The sequence below is a fragment of the Mirounga angustirostris genome, unplaced genomic scaffold (genome assembly GCF_029215605.1).
Source record: "Mirounga angustirostris isolate CCGP_5_RB_7025 unplaced genomic scaffold, mMirAng1.0.hap1 SCAF_12, whole genome shotgun sequence".
Lineage (NCBI taxonomy): Eukaryota > Metazoa > Chordata > Mammalia > Carnivora > Phocidae > Mirounga > Mirounga angustirostris.
The window spans coordinates 54,567,635-54,589,857 of NW_026991720.1; the positions used below are offsets into that span (position 1 = coordinate 54,567,635).

A 22,223-nucleotide genomic window follows, 5' to 3' on the forward strand; every position below is an offset into this window, starting at 1 on the left:
ATTTAGGTTTTCTTAATTTTTCTAAAATAAGGTTTTATAATTTTTCTACATAGAGATCTTGCCTGTTTTCTTAAGATATATGTTGATAATCTTACAAATGTTATATTTTCAAAATTTCATCTTCTGAATGTTACTGGTAGATATTTATTTTTTTTTTTTTTAATTTTTGAATTCGGCTATCTTGCTAAATTTTTATCAAGCCTAATCATGTTTCTGTAGATTCCTTTGGATTTTCTTTTTACACAATCATATAATCCACAAATAATGACAGTTCTATTTCATTTCCAATTCTCATATATTCCATTGCTTTTTTGATTTACTATTTACTTCTCCCTCTGTCTAGCGTCTGTAATACATTGTTGCACAGGACATAGTGAGCATTCTCTTTATCCCTATCTTAAAGGGCTGGCCTTCAACATTTCAACAACATTGAAGTTTTGGTGTTGCTCTAAATGATATTGTATATATCCTTTATCAGATAAAGGAAATTTCCTTTTCCCCCCTCTAGTTTCTGAGAGCTGTTAACATGGAGGTTAATTTTATCAAAGTTTTGTCAACCCCTATGAATTTTCTCTTTTTTAATCTATTTTTGTGGCAAAATGCATTCAGTTATTTTCTAATATCAATCTAATGATTTTTTGCTGTTAAACTAATGCTCCTCTGGGATAAAACACACTTTTTTCATAATAATATCCTTTCTACATAGTACCGTATTGTTGGCTTATGAATTCTACAACTGTGTTCGAAAGGGAAACTGGACTCTAATTTTCCTTTTTTAACTTTTTAAAAAAAATATTAAGGTGTTACTAGCCTCATAAAATGAATTTGAATGTGTTATTTATTAATTTTTTTCTTTTCTGGGGAGATTCACATAGAATTGGAATCATTTCTTCTGAGAATGTTTATTAGAACTTGTCAGTGAAGCCATATGGTCCTGGAGTTTTCTTTGTGGGAAGATGTTAAACCGGTGATTCTTTTTCTTTAATGGAAGTAGGAATATTCGTATTTACTACTTGTTATTTTTTCTACAAATTTGAAAAATATGAATTCTTTTACTAATAGCCTCCTCCCAATTTAACATTCACCCCATCCTGATACTGGCTATTTGTGACTTTTTTTTTCCTTGACTTACTTCAGGTTTGCCAATTCCAGGACCACCAACCTTTGGCTTTGTTGTTCGTCTATATTCTGTATGGTAGTTTTTCACTTATTTCATCAATTTCTGCTATTACTGTTTTTATTTCCTGCTTTGCAGGCTCTTTTGTCATTTTGGGCTTATTTTACTGTTATTTTACTAATCTCTTTCGATGGATACTTAGTTCCTTAATTTCAACCTTTCTTATTTTTTTTTAAATATGCACTTAAGACTGACTTTTCCTGTATTAGTTTAATCCCTTTTTAACAGTTTTTAAGTTTTCTTATACTGTATGATATTTGCACCATTATTCGGTTGTGATACTCTACCTTCTAATTTCCGTTATAGTTTCTTTTGTTAATTAGAAGTATATTTTTAAATTACCGAGTTAATTTTAATGCCTTGAAAATGTATTTAGCTTAATTCCATTGTGGTAAGAGGACGTGTTCTTTTTTTTTTTTTTTTTTTGAGGAGGTTGCCATCTTTATTGCTTTAGCGGCAGGGGCAGGTGCTCAGGAACTCCTGGTGGGCGGCCCGCTTCCTCTTCACCATCACAGGCTTCTGGCTGCGCAGGATGGCGCTGGCTCTGCGAATGGCAGCCAAGCGCAGATCTGGGCGGTCCTTGTTCTTGCGGATCATGTGCCGGGTGCTGCTGAGGGTGGCCCGGCCGTTCTTGTTGATGGTGGTTCGGACGTAGGAGGTGGCGGGTTTCGGCTGCCGGATCCCCGCTTCATGACCACCACCGCGCCTTTACCGTCGGCCGCCGGCTCCACGCCCACGGTCTCGCGGTGAATCAGCCCGTGGTGGCGGAACGAGTTGCGAGCCTTCAGGTTGTTGGGCTCAGTGCTGTAGGTCTGCTTGTTCCTCTTGATCAGGAAGCTGGAGCAGTTCCGCGCGACCATCCCCTGCAGGTGGGCGGACATGGCGGCGGCTCCTCTCGCTGCGGCAGCCGGAGACGGAAAGCGGAGAATGTGTTCTATATGATTTAAATCCGTACAAAAACTTTGAGAGGCTCTACGTTATTCTTTTTGTTTAATACAATCAATGTTTACTTTTGCCCACATTTTACATTTTATGGATTTTTTTTTTTTAAAGATTTTATTTATGTGAGAGAGAGAGAGCACATGAGAGGGGGGAGGGTCAGAGGGAGAAGCAGACGCCCCGCCGAGCAGGGAGCCCGACGCGGGACTCGATCCAGCGACTCCAGGATCACGACCCGAGCCGAAGGCAGTCGCTTAACCGACTGAGCCACCCAGGCGCCCCACACCATAGACTTTTTTTTTTTTTTAAGATTTTATTTATTTATTTGAGAGAGAGAGAGAGAATGAGAGAGAGCACATGAGAGGGGGGAGGGTCAGAGGGAGAAGCAGACCCCCTGCCGAGCAGGGAGCCCGATGCGGGACTCGATCCCGGGACTCCAGGACCATGACCTGAGCGGAAGGCAGTTGCTTAACCAGCTGAGCCACCCAGGCGCCCTGGATTTTTTTTTTTTTTTTTGCCCACATTTTAAACCACCTTTTCGGCGCTTCGTTGCTTCTTGCAGTTGAGAGCTTTTACCTGGAATCACTTCCTTTGTACTTATAGCACGCCCTTTAGAATTTTCCTCAGTAGTTGTGGGAGCGCTGACGACACTGATTGCAGCTCCTTCAGGCCAGGGCATCCATCCCCCTTGGGGTTGCGTGTGTTACTCCTAAAGGAGGTTAATGTAGCCCCTAACCAGAACGCGGGAAGGCTTGTTCTGACCGTCCCTAAAGTGGTTCACAGAAGGCCCCACTTTAGATAACTACCATGTGACCTCACCACCTTGCCCATCACACGATAAAAGCTGGGGATTACAGGGCGCCTGGGTGGCTCAGTTGGTTGAGCGACTGCCTTCGGCTCAGGTCATGATCCTGGAGTCCCTGGATCGAGTCCCGCATCGGGCTCCCTGCTCAGCGAGGAGCCTGTTTCTCCCTCTGACCCTCCCCCCTCTCATGTACTCTCTCTCCTTCTCGCTCTCTCAAATAAATAAATAAAATCTTTAAAAAAAAAAAAAAAAAAGCTGGGGATTACAGTCTGGACTCAGCAGAGGATAGGTATGTAGGATAGCTGTACATCACCTGGATTGCAAGCCCACCTGCCAGCCGGATCCTCCCCATCAGTAAGTTACCCTGATTCAAACGGTATGGAGTGGCTTGCTTCGTTTTTCCGTCTCAAAGTGCCTTCTCGGTCTGCAGGATACGATACTGACCCTCCTCCATCTTCTAACAAGAAGGACTGCTGGTGAGTGCTCTGTTATCTTTCATCTGAGAATGTCTTAATTTTGCCATTTTCTTGAAAGATACATTATTTGGGTATAGAATTCCAGGTTGAGTGTTATTTTCTGTCAGCCTCTTAAAGATAACCATTTAACTGACTTCTGGCTTTCATTGTGCTTAGAAGAGATCAAAGACAGCATTATTTTGAAGGCAGTGGGTCTCTTCTAGTTGTTTTTTTGTTTTGTTTTTGTTTTGTTTTTTTTTTCCTAGTCGGTTTTAATAGCTTGTCTTTCTCTTGGTGTTCTGAAGTTTCATTATACTATTTGTATCTGTGGTTACCCTCCACGTCTTTTATGCACTTCCCCCCTCATTCTTTTCATTTTATCCATCATGCCTCATTTTTCCTTTATATCTGCTAGTTCATAAATCTCTTTTCTTTTGTGTCCATACCGCTGCTAAACATCTCCGTTACTGCCTTCATTTGAATTAGTGTGCATTTATTTTTAGAACATTTATTTGGTTGCTTTTTAAATCTGCAGTGTCATTTTTTATAATTTTTTGTTCCCTGCAGATATTTTCAAGTCAATTATGTTCACTACATTTAATGACGTAAACACTGTCACTTATACCATTAGATGTAGTAAATGTTTTAAAATATATGCTTATAATTCCAATATATAACAGCATATGAATCTGATGTTTTTGCTATTTTCGCTGGAACACATGTGTAAGGAATCTCGGGTATATTAACAAGCAATTGAATTCCTGGGCCTTAAGCTATATCAGTGTTCTACTTTACAGGTGAATTAGGAAAAATGGACTATGTGCTGGTAAACATTCTTGAAACCTCAGTCAGTTAACACAACAAAATGTATTTCTCATTCACGCAGCCTTCGGTTGAGTTAAATGACCCTCCAGGGCTACACTTCAGCTAATCTGGGAACCTATGAGTGTGTCAAGGTACTTTTCAGATGTGATTAGTTAAGGATCTTCGTATGGGAAGATTATCCTGGATTATATGGAGGTGCCCAGTATAATCACACGGCTTCTTATCAGAAAAAGAGGGAGGCCAGTGAGTTAGAGTCAAAAAGAGACTTGAAGTTGCTATGCTGGTGGTTTTGGAGATGGAAGGGCCATCAGCCACGGAGTCCAGGCAGCTTCTAGAAGCACAGGGAGAAGGCAAGGAAATGAATTGTCCCCTAGAGCCTCCAGAAGGAATATAGCCCTGCTGACACCTTGGTTTTAGCTTTGGAAAACCATTTTGAACTTCTGAAGCTTGCAAATTATGAAATAATAAATTTGTGTTTTATGTCACTAAATTTGTAGTAATTTGTTACAGGTGCAATAGGAAACTAACAGCGTTAGTGCATTGACACACTAATAAAGTATGTCTTTACTAGATAGAATAGAATTGGATGTTATGCTTTGTCCTTAATCTGAGTCTAATAATTTGTCTTTTAATTGGGTTATTTAGTCAATTTATATTTAATATTATTATTGATATAGCTGGGCTTAAAAAAAAAACACTTTGCTATTTGTACTCCAAGATCTAATCTTTCCTGCCCCTTATTTCTCCTTGCATGCCTATTAAACATGATTTATTATTTCTTGTATTAGCTTGTTAGTCATATACATTGTATTATTCTTTTTTTTTTTTTTAAGATTTTATTTATTTATTTGAGACAGAGAGAATGAGAGACAGAGAGCATGAGAAGGGGGAGGGTCAGAGGGAGAAGCAGACTCCCTGCCGAGCAGGGAGCCTGATGCGGGACTCGATCCCGGGACTCCAGGATCATGACCTGAGCCAAAGGCAGTCGCTTAACCAACTGAGCCACCCAGGCGCCCCACATTGTATTATTATTTTGGTGGTTAGTCTAGGTGTTAGAAGATGTACCTCTGAGGCCTACATTAAACCTTAACCTGGTGCTTTACACTTCTTGCACTTTCAAGGACACTAAGAAGTTTAACTCCGTGTGCCCCCTACTTCACCTTTGGTACAGTTCTCATCTACACATTTTCTTTCTACATATTTTATAACCCCCACAAGGTACTATTATTATTACTATTATTTTTGTTGGTATTTTAAATAGTACTTATATTCTATTTTATGCTTTCTGGCACTCTTCATACTTAAAATTCTCTGCTTCTAGTTGGCATCATTTTCCTTCAGTCTAAAGACTTTCCTATAGTGTTTCTCATGGTGCACATTTGCTGGCAAAGAATTTTAGTCTGAAAATTCCTCTACTTTCCCTCTGGGAAGCAAAACAAAAGGAGGAAGTAATTTACTAACTTCAGGAAAACAAAGTTGTTAAGGAATTAAATGAATCCTTGTCTAGCACATGGGTCACCTGTGAACATTATAGAGTTAAAATATTAAAACTCAACATTGAGTTTTTTATAAATTTATATATTTGGTCAGTTCTGCTGGGGAAACTGTACTGAGTCTAAATATTTATTTTCTGTGGTAGAAAGAAGGATAGTATTATAGCCAAATCCTTATATTCAATTCTAGATAGTCAATAAATAATATTCAAAATTGGAAAATTAAAACAATATATGGGCATAAATTTGAAAGTCTTAAGAGAGTAGAAAAACAGCAAAGAAATTTGAATATTCCTGCCTCTGCAGAGAGGGATTTAGGTGGAAGTTGGGAGGATAAACAGCTATTTTTCAATATAAGCCCATGGACTATTTGAATTTTTAAAATTCATGTGCTATTTGATAAAAAACAATTTTAAAAGTAGAAGGTAAGTTTCCTTCTGAAGACTTATTTTTGGGTAAGATGTGAACAGATTAGGAGTATGATTAAAAAAAACTAGTAGAGTAAAAATAAGGCAATGTCATCAGAAAAGGAAGATATGGCAGTATCCAATCAGGCGTTCTGACAACAGGCATTTTTTTTTTTAATTATTAGTTTCAAAGGTAGCATTTAGTGATTCATCAGTTGCATATGACACCCAGTGCTTATTCCATCACGTACCCTCCTTAATGCCCATCACCCAGTTACCCCATCCCCCTAAACCCCTCCCCTCCAGCAACCCTGTTTGTTCCTAGAGTTCAGTGTCTCTTATGGTCTGCCTCCCTCTCAATCCTCATCTTTTTTTTTTTTTTTTTTGTCGTATGGTAATCTTTTTTTCCCACTTTTTTATTATTATGTTAATCACCATACATCACATCATTAGTTTTTGATGTAGTGTTCCATGATTCATTGTTTACGTATAACACCCAGTGCTCCATGCAGAGCGTGCCCTCTTTAATACCCATCACCAGGCTAATGCATCCCCCCTCCCCAGAACCCTCAGTTTGTTTCTCAGAGTCCATAGTCTCTCATGGTTCATCTCCCCCTCCGATTTCCCCCCCTTCATTCTTCCCCTCCTGCTATCTTCTTTTTTTTTTTTTTTTTAACATATAATGTATTATTTGTTTCAGAGGTACAGATCTGTGATCCAACAGTCTTGTACAATTCACAGAGCTCACCATAGCACATACCCTCCCCAATGTCTATCACCCAGCCACCCCATCCCTCCCACAATCTTCATCTTATTTTATTTTTCCTTCCATTCCCTGATGTTCATCTCTTTTCTTTCTCTTTCTTTTTTTTTTTTTTTTTAAAGATTTGATTTATTTATTTGACAGACAGAGACTGAGAGAAAGAGTGAGAGAGTGAGTGAACGCACAAGCAGGGGGAGCAGCAGAGACAGAGGGAGAAGCAGGCTCCCCGCCGAGCCGGGAGCCTGATGTGAGGCTTGCTCCCAGGACCCTGGGATCATGATCTGAGCTGAAGGCAGATGCTTAACTGACCGAACCACGCAGGCACCCCCATCTGTTTTGTTTCTTAAATTGCACATATGAGTGAAATCGTATGGTATTTGTCTTTCTCTGACTTATTTCACTTAGCATTACACCCTCTAGCTCTACCCACATTGTTGCAAATGGCAAGATTTCATTCTTTTTGATGGCTGAGCAATATTCCATTATATTCCATATATATGTACACACACCACATCTTCTTTATTCATCTCTCGATGGACATCTAGGTTCTTTCCACATTTTGGCTATTGTGGACATTGCTGCTATAAACATTGGGGTGCATGTGCCTCTTTGAATCACTATATTTGTATCCTTTGGATAAATACCTAGTAGTGCATTTACTGGGTCATAGGGTAGCTCTATTTTTAAGCGTTTTAGAGTTAAGGTCTTATTCCCAGTTTGCATTTTAATGGGGTGTTATTTCATGTTCATATAGACCGGGCTAAGAGGCAAAAAGTGATGAGTGTGCAATCACTGTTTGAGAGTGTACCCCTAAACTGGGGAAGCCATGAAAGTGAGAAACTTGAGGGAAAGAAACCTGAGGAAATGCTTCCTATTACGTATGAAACAAATAATGGCAGACAAGTAGATACAAGGATAAAGCATCAGGAACTGAGCTCATGAACAAGAGGAGTTGGTTTGGATTTTATAAGAAAAAATAGCCGTGACTTGATACAGGGCACTCATGCGGAAGGGCCACTATGGTGGTGTAATTGATAGATGTGATGAAGAAATAGGCTCATGGGTGAGGAAAGAAAAATCAGTGTGTATCTTTTAGGCTTTTGGCATCGGCGCTACCCTGCCTCAACGTGCAGACAAAATGTTAAAATAAAACCGAACCTCATCGCAAATTGTGGCATGGTCACACCTGACCCAACAGCAGGATCTGCTGTTCTTCTTATACTTATCCATAAACACTATTGAACAATAAAATGACATCATGTGCAAAAATTCTTGAGGGACAGTAAAGGGCACTACATATAAATATTACAATTGAGTACAAGTGCAAAGACAGCTATTTTGTTAGCCAGGTCTTTGACGAGATGTGCTCTTTAGACTTGATTTCAGCAATAAGATAGGTTGCTGTGTGGCATTGTGGGTAAAACGGTCACATATTTTGAGGAACAGAATTTCTGTGAGCCTCAGTTTCTCATCTGTACAAATGTTAAATGACTTAAGAGTCTTAAGGGCTTTAAAAACACCTGTAAGAAACCTGTAAGAAATATAACATACTAATGTAAGATGTTAATAATATGCGAAATTGAATGTGGGATGTATGGAAACTCTACTACTCATTTCTTCTGAAAATGCAAAGCTGTTCCAAAAACAAATTTTATTTTAAAAAGCACATATATGACATTCAAATGAAATGTTTGTCAACAGAACGATTAAATTATATCTAAAATACTGGTACAGAGTGCCTGGTATAGAAAAACTCAATAAATGTTATTTCTTTTTCTTTCGTCCTTGAGCTCTCAGGAAATTGATCTGCCACCTGCACATTAATCTCTGTGCTTATTCAGCCTTCCTTCTTATTCTTGTCTTTTTTTTGGTACCATTTGATTCACATTAATTCAGCCCAGCACACATCTTTTTTAGGTTCCTCATTTTGGACAACCTTCAGATAGCGATTTCTGTAACAGGGAAGCTAGATCACTTTTCAAGTCTCACTTTTCTATTTGTTAGAGTCCTTTAATAAAACATCCAGAAAAACCCAATTTTCATCCACTTACTTGAACATTTACCCTTCTGCTTCACTAAGGTACTAAGAAACAATAAATTATTAAAAATACTCTGAATATGCTATACCACCCAGATCCTTAATGACCTGAATGCTTACTTAACTCTAAAACAAAAAAACTTCTATTCCAAACAGAAAGGCAACATTTTCCAGTGTCAAGAATAATGATGAAATTTGTATTCCCTAAATGATGGCCTGGTTGTGCAGGAACAATTGTTGGTCCAGAACTTTACAGGAGGGCCCTAAGTTTGTAGAAGGGACTTCTTTCATTTGGGGGCTCATTATCAGTCTCACTCTCCTCTGCTTGTGAGATGCCTGATAGCAGCTCTGTACCCTCCAATTTCAGTAACTTTCCTTGAGTACTTAAGGAATTCTCATGCATCCATCCCATTTGCAATGTTGCTTTCCTTACTTGAACTTCTTTTCCTCTTAAACTGCAGCATTCAATGCCTTTACATATACTTCTTGTTTAGTTTTTTTTTTTCCTTACATATATTTCTGTTTGATGCCTCAGAATCCTCCTGGGGTGATGCACCACCCGGGCTGGAGTTTACTTGGCAGACTCCACCCTTGGCCTGAGTGGGAACTCTCTCCAGCTCCGTGTCCTCCAAAGCCCATAGAAGTATAAGTTCTCCAGGAGTTTTCTTTGTTATCAAGAGTTTTAAAAGTTCGCTTGCATAATTAAGAGAAATTCAACAGTTCAGAGTGATATTAGCCATTTAGAAATTTGGGGCTACAAAAAGAATGTGTTGTGTGATACTCATTCTTATTTTCTTCCCAACTGTAATCCTCTCCTATTTCCCCTCCAAATTTCTTTAGGAATCAAACGGCCTAAGTTCAGTTTGAGGTCAGAGTTTTTTTTGAATCTTGGACAAACGGATATATGTATTTTTGTGTTGTAAAGAGTACAGTAAATTACATTTTCCTAAATTTTCTCACTTTAAGAGCTATGGGGACAATGTTTTTAAAAAGGTTTAAAAAAAAAACCTTTTACTTGGCATGCATCTAAATGTTCACTAGGGAAGCAGAGTTAGGGAATTTCTAAGTGAAAGCTGTTGACTGCTTTTAAAAATGATTAAATTTAGAATAAAATGTTTGATCAAAAACTCTTAACCTGTCTCAGAAAAAAAAAATTTTTTTAAAGGGCTATGTGAGGAAAGTACATGAAAGAGATCATGGAGCATTACCATTGCTTCTTGTATTTACCGGCACTCCCAATATAACATTAAAGACACTCCTTGCAATTTTTAATTTGGGGGACTTTTCAATTATTACATTTTTCAATGTCTCTTGTATTTGGGAAAATGTTAATTTATATTAAATAAGATACTATATCTTAATACATTTCCGAAATGCCTGACATACTGTATTCTAAAAACTATATGTATTTATATGTGTTTATATATGTATATAATATTCTGATACACATACAAAAATTAGTGTATATAAATGCCCATATAAGAAAACTGTAGTTATAAGGAAATGTTAAGTAGAATTTCCAGTGTAGCCCTTCTAATAAAATATGTAACATAAGTTTAAACACAGACTTTGTAAGGTGGGTAACTGAGGATGTTTGTAGGTATTCTTTCCAATTCTCACCCTCACTCCCCCCACCCCCAACATCAAAAATTAAGAAAAAAAAAAAAAAGCTGGAATTTTAAATGCCTTTAAACATATATGTAGCTCTACTTTTTACTGTAGGCAGTGAAAAATGTTAGGAACATGTCCTGATTTGTATCACTGTAAACTAATTGGAAGTAAAATGTGACAGCATGAGAAATGGAGAAGTTGCACAATTCACAGGAAGGAATAGAAAAGGGGAGAAAGGAGAATAGAGGTCTTACAGATTTTGGATAAATTAGTGACTACTGGTATTCTCTCCTCTTAAATGTATCTGTGTATCTCTTCTTGGTTCTCTTTCTTTGGAGAGCCCTGACACACAGCTGTTAAGCAGCAGTAGACATCTGATTACACATGTTGCCCTAGGGTCTCTATCCTCTCCTTCATAATCACAAGCCTAATTCGTAGAAGAGTATATAGCTGCACACTCTGCTACCATTTAGAATTTCGTTCAGAAAACAGCTGACCTATTCTTCTTTATCATCTGCTATATATATGATAAAAATATGTCAAATGCATATTATATTCCAGGGTGTCAGAATGAGGTCATAGGGAGCTTTTCAAAATTTTTCATACAGCTTATCTTCATTTATCCTTCTAATACTCTGGTGAAATAGGTATAATTTTTCCTCCTTGAGATACAGAAAGATCTTGTGACCTGCTCAAGGTGACCCAGGTCGACAGGAAGACGTACGCTATGCGGGTACACACAAAATGTTTTTTTCAGTTTAGGGGACTTGAGTTTCTAGCCCTCTCTTGATAATTTAGTGTTTGTTCTTAAATAAGTGATTTTATCACTGGGATCCTCCATTTACTTACTCTAGGGGGAAAGTACCCACATAACCTCATGGTGTTGTTATAAGAATCAAATGACAAAACAGCTTTCTGTAAAATAACTTATAAATTCCAAAATATTGCACACAGTGGACTAGACTGGCAGCCTGATTTTTAATCTGGTGTGGTTAATTTTTTTTTTTTATTATGTTCAGTTAGCCAACATATAGTACATCATTAGTTTTTGATGTAGTGTTCAACGATTCATTAGTTGTGTATAACACCCAGTGCTTATCACAACACGTGCCCTCCTTAATACCCCATCCTCCCACCCCTGTCCCTATGTAACTCTCAGTTTGTTTCCTGGAGTCCAAAGACTCTGAGAGACTTTAATGGTTAATTTTTAAAAAATATTTATTTTAGAGATAGTGCAAGTGCGGGGGCAGGGGAGGGAGAGTGAGAGAATCTCAAGCCGACTCCACGCTGAGCACAGAGCCTGATATGGGTCTCAATCTCATGACCCTGAGATCATGACCTGAGCTGAAACCAAGAGTAAGACACTCAACCAACTGAGCCATCCAGGTGGCCCTTTAATGGTTAATTTAATGGTTAATTTAGATCCTCCCATTACTTCAAATATTTGGTTGGAACTATATTAAAATGTCAAAATAAGAATAATAGTCTAAGCATTGTGTTATTTTGATCTATTAGGATCTGCGCAATAGGAAAACCAAGAAGAAAACACTGGAGACAAACTAAGCAGCACCATTAAAAATGATCAATGACTTCAGAAATCTCGCCAATAAGGAGCTCTTTTGAGTATAAGCCATGATTACTCAACAAAGGAGGAAGAGATGAGACTTAGTGATTTTTACTGCTTTATGTATGTCAGGTAGCCTGCAAATGCGTTACATGCATTGCCTCATTTCATCTTTGTGGTAACCTCTTGAAGTGATATACTATCCCATTTTGTAATAAAGACATTAGAACACAAAAATGGTAAACAGAAGCCTCCTTAGGTTACAAACCAGGCAGCCAGGATTTAAACTCTGGTTTGTGCCCTAACCATAACTCAAAAAACAGAATAACCAAAAATGTTACCAGGTTCCCCTGACATTATTCAATATATTCCTTTGTTTGCAAAATAGTTTCATTGTCAATAACCCCGGTTCTTTTGGCTTTTGCCAAACAAATATCCTTGCTACATTTTAAGAGCAACCGGCTCCAGAGTGATAAAAGGAATGGAAATTTTAGTACAGTTGGTAAGATAACCTCATGATGATTTGTAGCATTGGCTCTATGATTCCAAAAATAGAGCTCACTGAAGCTACACAGCCTTTGGCTGACACAGCAGAGAGTAAAATTCATTCCAGCCTGAGGCTTCTAGCTGGACTTTCCATTTGTTAGGGTTGCTTATGGATCTCCTTCATGATCCCCTTACAAGAGGGAGTCACCATTGCCCCCTTTCAGCACAGACATTGCCTTTGATTTAAAATGCCTGTAGACTGCCAGGGCCAAAGAAGGTATCTGGCCAAGCAAAATCAAATTCTCTTCTGAAGGGAAATGTCCTGTAGAAGTGACATTTTAGACATCTGCAACTCAGTAGGATGATCTCTGTTGACTGCATTTTCTGTCTGAAAGAGTTTGATGTAATGCGGGCGATGGATTTGTTTAGCTGTTTTTTCCAAAAGTGCTTATCTTTGAGTTTGGGTTCTAAAGAAATAATTGAAGAGGCAAGTGAATGCACCAGACTTCAGCTGTGTCAAATTGATTTGCAAAGGAAATACACTGAAGTATTTAACTGTAGACAGCACAGCTCAGGAGGGTGGTAAGGGGACCAGTTTCTGTCTCTCCCTCCCTTCTGTGCCTTCTCCTTGAACATGGGTTCAAGTGCTGATTAGAAATAGCAAAAGATATTAATGTTTCACACCCCCAGCTACCTCACTGGTGTTTTACAGCTGAAAATAGCAGTGAATGATTCTGGGTTCAAGGAAGTAAATACCTGTCCAGTGGGAGGGGTATCCGGTTTGAGTTCTAACCATCGAGTGGGCAGAGTTTTCCCTAACAATTGCAAAGGCTCTTCAGTCTCAATTTATTACACACAGATCAGATTAAAAGACTTCCACAAAATTTCCTCAGCAACTTACAGTCTTTGAAAAGGACATGAGATGGGGTAATAGGATTTCTGTATAAGAGTCTGTTTTTAAATTTTCAAATGCTTCAAAAGATGATCCATCTCTGGGGAATGGGGATGCAATACAGACCGCAACGGTTGGTGCTCCTCTCATCACACAGTCGAACCAATGGGATTTGGGAAGTAACTTTCCAGAATATCATAAGCACATTTATGTCTGACCAGATGGATCAAGATGTCAGATTCCCATGGCCTTTGCATTAATTCAAACAAAAGTAGACCCTTCTCTGAGACTGTTTAATGTTCAGCTTCTTTTCTATTAATACATTGATTTTTTTTTTTTTTGGACTGGAAAGTGATTGAAATAAAGTTATGTCTTATTTACGATGTTGTACAAAGTGGCTAGTCAAAATGGAAAATCTCATTTGAAAGGATTTTGTGCTTTATTCAATAAAAGCAACGTATTAGTAACAATAGCAAAGAAAAGAATACTCTGCCTTAGTAATTAAGCCATTGATCTATTGACCTGGTCATGCAACAAATTCCTCTGATTGTCTGTTTTGTGCCAGGCTCTGGGCAAGGAAGAGGTTCTTCCTATTATCAAGGAATTTGTAATATAAGGGTATTTGCCCTGCAGAACTGGAAGAACTGTCATACCACAGAATCTCAGACGTTTCTCTTTAACCACAATCAAAATCTAGAGTTAAATGATGTCATATACTCAATAAAATCAGGTGTATATATATGGAGATGATTTTTTAGTGATTTCATGACAAAATGGCCTCCTTTAAGCTATGATTAAGCAAAAGCAATGAAATGCATAATCATATAGCCACATTTTAGCAGAAACATATAAGAAATGTCAAGAGATAGGGCAAGTTCAGGTGGAAATTCCAATTGGAGAAGAAAGCAGGGAAAGAGCCACTGTAAGCCTGGCTAGGCAGCAAAGCTAGATAGGGCTGACTTGTGTTTATGCAATTAAATTAGGATGGTATCCTGAAATCTCTGGCATTTGCCGAATCATTTGTGTTTTGAAGGAGAGAAAACTTGCTGAGTATGGAGTAAAAATGTTATGTTCAAAGACTACATATTCCCTCTCCCTAAAAAAAAAAAAAAAACACACAAAGAACACAAAAACTATAATATAAGCAAAAACTAGTTAAGTAAATCCCTTTTATCGGTGTTCACAGAAGATACTGATAAATATTCATGATACTCTTTCCTCTGAATCTTTTTCAGAGTCCGGGCAGCATTTACCTGATATTCTCTGAGGGGTCAGGAAAGATTTCACTGAAGGGACATTTAAATTCCATTATGAAGGAAGTTTGTTAGCTGAGCAGTGGGAGTGGCAGGCATATATTCCAAGCATTTCAAATAACTATCCTTATTTTTGTAGTTCTCAAGGTGAAAGTATATTCTAAATATGAGATGCTTGGGAGACTCACTTTATTTAAATATCAGTTTCCTCAATTAGAGTATAGAGTTTCTTTTTCTTTTTTTTTTTCTTTCTTTTTTTTAAGATTTTATTTATTTATTCATGAGAGACAGAGAGAGAGAGAGAGAGGCAGAGGGAGAAGCAGGCTCCCAAGGAGCAGGGAGCCCGATGCGGGACTCGATCCCAGGACGCTGGGATCATGACCTGAGCCGAAGGCAGACGCTTAACCATCTGAGCCACCCAGGCGCCCTAGAGTATAGAGTTTCTTAAATATGTATTTGTCTACTGACATTTTGCTAACATGATTTGTAAAAGGAAAGAAAGAGCTAACATTTCTAAGTACATAGTAGCAATTAAATGTTAGTTGTGACACTTTCCCAAATTAATTGCTTCATAAAAGTTCATTTTAAGAAATATGTATCCTAATGAGAATTCTCAGGACACTTTGTAAAATTAAGGTTGGTAATAGTTTCTATTTCTAGTGGAGTTCTAAAAATTCACAACTTATATGGTGTTTGACCACTATTCTAAATTAAATGTTCTGAGAAAAGTTTTCAAGGCCTATTTTCGCTTAAATTTAAAGATAGATTGCTAGAACTAGAAAGAACTTCAAGAAACCATTTAACTTATTTTCTATTTAATTGTTCCTGTTTTTCTTCTTCAAAATTATCTCCAAAGCCCTGTATTTGTTTTTGGCTATTGGATTGATAATCGCTATTTTAATGAACACCAAAAAATAATTTATAGTGTACAAAAAATTGTATGGTATTAGATTAAACATTGCAAGCATGTTTACTTAAATGTAAACATTGAAGTATAATGTTACTATAACTTAATTGGTAGACTTGATTAAGAAAAAAAAACAAACAGACCAACTGACAAGCAACAACAACAAATGATAGCAGTGATTTTGAGTAACTGTTTAAGGGACCCTGGAAGGAACCTGACCAAAATTCTAATTTTAGCCCAAGCTCTCATCTACCTCTGTGACATGTGGCAACTGACTTACCTCCTGCAAAAAACCCCGACATAGTAGCACCCATCTCGACATGGTATTGTAGGAACTCAATAATTAGCAAAATGCCCAGCACAAAGGTCATAATAAAAGATCACACGATCACCTTAATAAGATCCTCACACAAAAAAATCTTCACCTACCCCGTTCTGCAATCATTTTGCATATAGTTCAACTTACCCACTCAACACCATATGAAGAAATCACTCAGGTATTACGAAAATTTCCCTTCAGCATTTCAGGTTTTTTCCTAGCCACCTTTGGATCTTTTTAACCTCCTTGACAAAATTGGTTTTCCAGTTTCTTAAATAACCAACAGAGCTTTTCTTCTCCTCCTGACTCACTGGAAAAAGAGCAGCATTCTCTTTGCCCGCGATGGCAAAGTTTACCCCCTTGCTCTCCACCATTTCTTTTCCTTCCTTCCTTTTTTTTTTTTTTAAGTTATAAAATTTTACTTTATTGTGCAAACAGGGTAGATATTTAAGAGGGTTGATGGTGAGAGAATGTCAGTTACCTAATCCATGTAAAAGACAAATGAGCAGGACATTAAACAGTGCACGGAGTTATGGATACACTTCCCCACCCACAAAATCCGCCCCCCCCCCGACTCCCCACATGAATGAGCTCATCCGCTGATTGGCAGGTGGGCTGCATTTGCCCACATCCTGGCCAGCTACCCTAAAAGGCTTCGCTTTCTGCCACACCAGCAAAGACTGTCAGTTCACACAGTTCACACTCTCGGTTTGGAAACCCACCCCGGGGAACAAGGTAAACAGACACAGATCGGCCAGCGTGGCCCTGGTCCCTCAGCGGTGTCCACACGGAGCTTTGCAGCATTTGTAGAAGGTGGTCATCGGCTCTTCTGCAGAGCGGGTCCAAAACCGCATGAACTAGGCACGAAGATGTTCATATTTAGGACCTGACTCTGTAGTAGAGTCAACATTCTCCCAGGTAGCTGCTCCACGGGGCACATCATCCACGTCTTCCAGCTTTGGATACTTCCGACTTGTTACCTCGCGGGTGATATTGTGCACGTCACAGGGCAGGTGTTGGAGGGTCACGGCGGCAGAGCTGTCCTTCCTCCACAATCAGCCTGTTTCCAGAAGCCAGGCAGAAGAGCAGCCTGGTGGCCGACTGGGCCCCACAGTCCATTTCTTCACCATATCCCCTTGCGTGTCATTGACACTATCTGTTCCTCTGACCTTCTTTATTTTATTCTTTGCAATTCAGGGACTTTTCCTCTTTTCCTTAATGTTTCTGTCTTAATGTTTCCATTCATTGGCGTTCTGCTGTACAATTTCAATTGCCTTGTGATTATTTATTATTATATACATGCCTTACAAATAACCAAATCTCCTTGTACTTTGTTTCTGAACAGTAGTAGAAACATTTTCAGAACCACACCATGGCAGAGACTGGCTATCTAATAACCAGCCATTTGCTTCTTCTTAGGCATGCAGGTTGATATTTCCCAGCCTCCCTTGCAGTATGTGTGTTCCCAGGGCTGAGTTTTAGCCAATGCAAAGTAAGTGAAAGTGATGTATGGCATGTACAGGCTTGGACCATAAAGACCTCCTATATATTATTCTGCATGCTTTTATCCATTTACCCATTTAATGCTGATGAACACATTAAAATTAGCAGCCAAGAAGGAGGAACTATAAAATAGGAGCCTGGAACTCTAAATTACTTCTGAGAGAAGAGGCACCTGCTAATTTGGAATTTGGATTTGATGAGTGTGAGCGAGAAACCTCTATTATGCTTGAGCTATTGTACATTTTGGGGTTTGTTGATCACAGTAGACAGAACACTTTAAATAGTACACAAACCAATTGTTTACGTGATTAATATCTATTTAAAATTAGTTAAGAATGCCCTGATATTTAGGAGCCATTTTATTCATTTTTAATTGATTGCTGCTTTATTAACTTTTGGAGCTTAGTTGTGGATGTTGATAATGAATTCCCTTGGGAGAACAAGGTGGAGAGAGAGGAGAGAACAGTGTGAGCAATGGATGGGGAATGCAATTGGTGTATGTTCAAAAAATCCCATTGTATGGCAGAGAAGACCAGCAGGAGATAAAGTAGCAATGTAAGTTCGTGGCAAGATCATGAGGAATCTTTTACAGTAGGCAAAAAATTAGTAATACAGCAATTACAGTCAAGAAAAACGGCTCATTTGTGTCAAGTACTTTCTGCCTGCCTCTATAACCACTCTGCTCACATTATAGCATCATTTTGTCTGTCTGTTAAAAGATACTTTCTGAGGCTTAGTTCTAAGATGTCAGTGGTTCTAAATTGACCACAGAATGAATCCAGAATCTGTTTAAGTTGTACTGGTTCCTGTTTCACCCTGCTGCACAGCTATTAGCCTAAAACTGAATTTCTCAACTTCCTCAGTGCTATTGACATTTGGGGTTGGATAATTACTTGTTGTAGGGGCTTGTCTGTGTACATTGTAGGATGTTTAGCAGCGTCTCTGGCCTCTATCCACTAGATGCCAGTAGCACTCTCCTCATTGCCCAACCTGAGATAATAAATGGTCTCCAAACATTGTTACATGTCCCCTGGGAGACCAAATCATCCTCAGTCCTGAAAACTGTCCTAGGTATCTCATCACCATGAATTTGGGGGATCTTATCATTTATTTTTTGTAAGGAATCTTGTGTGTGTGTGTGTGTGTGTGTGGATCTTTTGTTGCTTGGATCCCCTGTTTTCTTCCTTTTTTGTTAACCTCATTTTAATTGATTATACTCTCCTGTAGCTTCCTGAAATAGGATGCATGGCGGTAAAATTACTAAAATTTTGACTATTTTAACTGTGGATATTCTACTTAATAGTTTGGCTGAATATACAATTCTTAGTTGAAAATTCGTTTCCCTGAGAATTTCAAAGGCATTGCTCCACTGTGTTCTACCTTGTAGCATCTCTGTTGAAAAGTCTGATGTCATTCTGATTCCGCAATGTGAGCTCTTATAATTTCTCTTGGGAAACTTCTAGAATTTTCTCTGTGCCCCCATGTATTCTGAAATTTCACAATGATACATTTTTATGTATGTCTGTGCAACCATTATGCTGAGCACTTGATGATCCCTGTTGATGAATTCATATGCTTTAGCTTCGAAAAAATTTTAAACATTTATCTCTGATAACTTTCTTTTCTGTCTTTTCTCATCTTTTTTTCCTGGAATTGTAAATGGTCAGTGTTTTAAGTCTTGGAATAATATTCTAGTCTCTCCCTTTTTTCCTGCTTTCTGAGACGTTTCTTCATCTTTGTCTTTAACCTTTCTATTGGACATTCCTTTTTTACTGTCATAATTTTACCTTCCAAGATTTTTATTTTTTTCTGTGCATGGCATTTTTAAAATTTACCTCATGTTCTCATTTTATGAGTATAATAATTCTAATCTCTCTGAAGATCTGAAGCCAGTTTTAAAAAAAAGTCTTTTGCTTCTTTGCTGAGATTCTTTTCTTTTTCCCCCTTGTTTACTTTAGTCTTTATGTTAGAGGCTTTCTTCAAATGTCTGGTTATACATGACTTTCCATTAGGATTTAAGAAATAGACATCAAAAATTGATTCAAAGGTATGTATGAGTATGTGGGTCTTGTTGATTGGTGGGATCTACTGTGTGGTACTTAATTTGGTTTTATTGGGTGATTCACGTGGGTCTATATCTTTTGTTCTTCTATTGTCCCTGTGCCTTTCCACAAAGAATATTCATTTGTCCTCCAGCCCAGGGTATATCAGCTTCTTATAAGCATTCTTAGAGCCAATTGGGAAAAGATATCTGGGCTTCAATGATAATTAATGACTATTCATTTTTCATGTGGTGTCATTGTTCTTAGCAGTATGCAGTGTCCCTAAGTCTACTGCATTAGACGGGGGAAGTGACCTGACTGTAAACATTTAGGACAGTGATCTGAGGCATCTAATGATGTATTCCATGGCTAACCAATTCTTCTGATTTCTACCGCACCAGTTACCTCCAGTTGTAGAGGTACCTGGCTGATGGCTTTAATCGCTGTTCCCTACTGTGGTTCTGTGACAAAATATCCTGCTTCTGTTGCTTTCCTTACTGACAATGTAATTTTCAGCTTCGATGTGCTGAAGTCTACCACATGTAGTAGGTTGAACAATAGCCTCAAAATATTATCTAAGACCTAATCCATGGAACTTGGGAATGTAACTTTACATGGCATAAGGGGGCATTGCGGATGTGATTCAGTTAAGGATCTTGAGATGGGGAAATTATTCTGTTTTGTACAGATGGTCCCTAAATGTAATCACAAGTATTCTTATAAGGGGAGTCTGAGGGTGAATTTTTTGACTTCAGAAGAGGAAGAAGGCAATGGGATAATAGAAACAGAGTTTTGAAGATATTTTGCTGCTAGCTTTGAAGATGGAAGGTGGGGCCCTGAATCAAGGAATGCAGCCCTAGAACCTGGAAAAGTACCAGGAAAAAGACTGTACAATAGAGCCTCCCAAGGAAGCATGATCCTGCCAGAAACTTGTTTTGGGTTAGTGAAACCATTTTGGATTTCTGACCTTCAGAAGTGTAAGAGAATAAGTGTGTGTTATTTTAAGCTATTGAGTTTGTTATAATTGTTTAAAACAGTCATTGGAAACTAATACACCAGTCATCCACCTCCTTCCTAGTTTCCAAAGCTGCGTTGAAGTAACTTCCTTTCCACATTGTCTTTATCCTTGTGTACTTACGTCTTTTCAATCTTTCTTGCCTTTTTCATGACAGTTTGGGTAAGATAAATATTTAACACCTTTTAATCCTCTATGTAATTGTGTCTAAGTTTTCTTGATTTTCTTTAGAGGTATCCAAATAATGCATTGCGCATGTAATTCATTGAAAATGATTGTTCGATAATAAATGTACATTTTGTTTGCATTTTGTGGGTTTTTGATGAACTTTGGCTATGTATGTACAGTTTGTTAGCATATAGCATTTGTAATGGGGGAGATAGACATGATTAGCTAGAAAAACCATTAGAAGGAAGACAGGAATGCTACTGTTTTCAATAGCACTCTACATTGTCTTGGAGCTATTAGTAAATGCAATTAGGCAAAAAACATCAAATAAGTGGTATAAATATCAGAAAAATACAAATTATCTCTACTTGCTAATAATATGAACATATGCCTAGAATACTTAAGATTCTATTTTTGTGAATAATAATAAAAACATACTACAGTTACAAACAAAAAGATCTCTGCAAAAGCAGGTGCATATAGACCGCCAATTTTGAATGATCAGATATACAGAATATAAAATAAAATAAGTATGTCATTGAGTTTAATGAAATATTATTAGAGGGCATTAAAAGTAACATGAAAAAAATTCTATCAAAATGAATTAGCTAATCTGAAAAAAAGAAGTAAGCCTATTAGAAAGCATTGAAGATTGAAATTAGAAATTTAGAGATGGTATTCTTGTTTGGGCATCACTGAAGAAATAATTAGTGAGCTGGTATCTGAAGAGATTACACAGAAATAAGAGACAAATAAGAATGAAAATCTGAAAGGGACATTAAGTGACATACAGGATAAGGTGTAAAGTTCTATATCTAAAAGTATTCTAGACAGAATAAAGAGGAAAAAAAGAAGCAATATTAGAAGAGATAGTGAAATTTTATAGAATTTATTAAAGACAAAATCTCTTATGTTTTTGAATGTCCAAAAAATCCCTAAATATGAAAAGGCAATTCAAAGAAGAACAAATCAGGGAAATTTAAATCTAAATTAAAATGAGATATCATTATACCAAACAAATTGTTAAAAAAAAATGTAAAAGCCTGAACATACCAAGTATCTGTAAGATGGGGAGCAATGAGAACTCTGAAAAAGTGCTGGTAGACTCGAAGTTGATATGGCTACTCTGGAAAGCAGTTGGGCATTATCAGTATAAAATTAAAAACTATATAGATATTTTGGCCTAGAAATCCTACTTTTGGAATTTAACCTACAGAAATGAAAGTACAAATAGAGAATGTTTATATGTAATGCTATTTCACCATTGTTTATAGAGGCAAAAAATGAAGGAAGAAGAGAAGAAGGGAAAGAGGAAAGCAAGGCAGTGATGACTAAAACATCTTTTATAATATGGTCCCATTCATGTAAATTATGTGCAAATAAATGCATAAAGAAAGTTACGAAAAGGCTATCACAAAGTATCAATGATGGTTATTTAAATCAGGGGATTGGATTTCCTTTATGTTTTATTCCTTTATGAATTATTGAAAACTTGTCAGCAAGCAGGCATTGTAAAAATGTATAATAAAAATAATAAAGCTATTTTTTCTTTTTTAAAATT

At 37.6% G+C, this 22,223-nt stretch overlaps 2 pseudogenes; both read right to left on the reverse strand.

Moving 5' to 3' along the window:
• Positions 1-1,627: 1,627 nt before the first annotated feature.
• LOC123835782 (large ribosomal subunit protein eL28-like) lies at positions 1,628-2,059 on the reverse strand (annotated as a pseudogene).
• Positions 2,060-16,707: 14,648 nt separating this feature from the next.
• LOC123835783 (DNA-directed RNA polymerase III subunit RPC10-like) lies at positions 16,708-17,053 on the reverse strand (annotated as a pseudogene).
• Between the last annotated feature and the right edge of the window lie 5,170 nt (positions 17,054-22,223).